Genomic DNA, 2696 nt, shown 5'->3' on the forward strand with positions numbered 1-2696 from the left:
AAATCTAGACTCAGATACTTCCTAGCTGTGTGACCCTGGGCAAGTCACTTACCCCCCATTGCCTAGCCCTGTAACAAATAAAATTAATATAGGAGGATATATATATACATACATATATACATATATAAAGATATTAGGGTTAAAAAAACTTAAGTCATTCTCCAATTGATAAGTGGTCAAAAGATCTAAACAAGCAGTTTTCAGACAAAGAAATTGAAGCTATCTTTAGTCATATAAAAATGCTGAAAATCACAATAAATTGGAGAAATGCAAATTAAAATGATTTAATTGGGGAAAACAAAACATTATTTTTTAAAAGAAATATCAATAGGAAACTTTTTAAATGCAGCAGACAGGTCAAGAAGAATGAGAACTGAGAAAAGACAATCATATTTGGCAATTAAGGGATCACTGGGAAAGAAAAGGAAAAAATAAACCCAAATATTGAAGCAAACTGAATTAAAACAGCATGCCTGCGTATAATTTATAAATAAACCTATATAAAACAATTTTAAAAAGATCTTTGGTAACATTTGAGAAAACTGTTATTTGAGTAATGAGAATGGAAGCTAAAAATGCTGTGGATTGAGAGGAGAGGAAGGGGTATATAGTAGGATAGCTTGATGGGGTGATAGGGGCTAGTAAAAGGCTTTTTTTAAGGATAGGGGATACTTGGACAGTTCTGAAGGTCATGGAGAAGGCAGAAAATTGATAAAGGCTAGGCAGCTGGGATTAAGTGGCTTGTTCAGTATCACACCGCTAGGAAGTGTCTGAGATCAGATTTGAACCCAGGTCCTTCTGGCTCCAGGCTTAGTACTCTATCCACTGTGCTTCCTAGCTGACACCAAAATGGGGCTTTGTTAAAGGGAGAAGCTTCAGGTTATTGAAAGCACTGCTGTTTCCCAAATGAAAGCTAACCCGTTTTTTCCTTCTATTTAATTATGACACCAGAGCTGAATTATTTAATATTTATATTAATTTGTATATTTACATAAATACTTTATCCATTTTATAGGCTAGTTATCTTGTAATGATTGGGTTTATATTGCAAGCATGTGGACAGATAGGCCCATATACATTAGCAGTTTTAAAATTGCTCGCCTAACAGAACTTGTTTCAAATAATATTTTATTTTCCCCCAATTATATTTAAAACAATTTTTAACATTTGCTTCCTCTGTCTGTTTTAATTGATTTTTACAAAATCCTTTTTGAGGGCTTCTGGGGTCTGAGACCAATTCACATTTTTCTTTGATGTTTTATATGTAGCTGCTTTGATCTTATCCTCTTCTGAGTTTATATTTTGGTCTCTTTTTATGTGGTCAGGTTTTTTTTTTGTTGCGTGCTCATTTTCAACCTATTTCCTGACTTTTAACTTTATGTTAAGGTTGAGCTCTGCTCCTAGGGTGGAGAGAGCACTGTCTCAAGTTTCAGGTTTTTCATGCTGCCGTGTTCAGAGCTAGTTTTGTTCTTCCAAGGTGATATGAGCTAAGGGGAGGTTTGGTCACTGTTCTCTGGCCTATCCTCTGCTCTGTGAGTGACCACAAGCACTCTTTTCTGCCCTGGAACTGTGACCAGGGTCCAACCTCCTGCTAGTGCTTCTCCCTACTCTGGGACTGGGATCTCTAACCTCATATGGGCAATGTAACCAAGTCCTGCTCCCAGTGCCAGCAAAGGGTCCTCTGTAATCTCCTTCTAAAAAGCTGTCCAAACCCTCTACCATCTGTGGAGTGATAACTCCAAAAGCCACGGATCTGCTTGGGAGTGGTCCGGACTAAACTTTGTTCCGCTCTACTCAAGTGACACAGACCCTTCCTACCAACCTTCTAAGCTGTTTGGGACTTGAGAATTGTTTCAACCTTTCCTTTTGTTGGTTCTGAATTCATTCAGAGGCATTTTTAAAGTTGTTTGATGTTTTACACGATAATACATTCATAATCTGGATCAAATTGCCTGCCTACACCAAGATGGGGAAGGGAAGTGTGGGAGGGAGATAAGTTTGATCATATAACTTAGGAAAACTTGTATGGAAATTTGTTATAACATGTAATTGGTAATAAATGAATAAATGAATGTAAAGTTGTTTGGAGGGAAAATGGAAGAGCTCAGGTGAGTCCCTGCCTTTATTCCACTATCTTTGAAAAGTTTTATTTTCTAATCAATTGCTTCTCTTTTTTCTAGCTGCATTAATTTTGGTCACACAAAACTTTTAAATATTATATGATTGAATTTATCTATTTAGCGCCATACCTATGAAACTACCAAAAAACTTTTTTACTGAATTAGAAAAAAACTATAACAAAGATCATTTGGAATAACAAAAGATCAAGAATATCAAGAGAAATAATGAAAAAAATGTGAAGGAAGGTGGCCTAGCAGTACCAGATATTAAACTATACTATAAAGCAGCAGTCATCAAAACGGTATGGTACTGGCTAAGAGGCAGAAGGGAGGATCAGTGGAATACACTTGGGGTAAGTGACATCAGCAAGACAGTGTATGATAAACCCAAAGAGCCCAACTTTTCAGACAAAAATTCACTATTTGACAAAACCTTCTGGGAAATTTGGAAAACAATGTGGGAGAGATTAGGTTTAGATCAACATCTCACACCCTACACCAAGATAAATTCAGAATGGGTGAATGACTTGAATATAAAGAGGGAAACTATAAATAAGTTAAGTGAACACAGAATAG

This window comes from Gracilinanus agilis, chromosome X, assembly GCF_016433145.1.
Source record: "Gracilinanus agilis isolate LMUSP501 chromosome X, AgileGrace, whole genome shotgun sequence".
NCBI classification, from domain to species: domain Eukaryota; kingdom Metazoa; phylum Chordata; class Mammalia; order Didelphimorphia; family Didelphidae; genus Gracilinanus; species Gracilinanus agilis.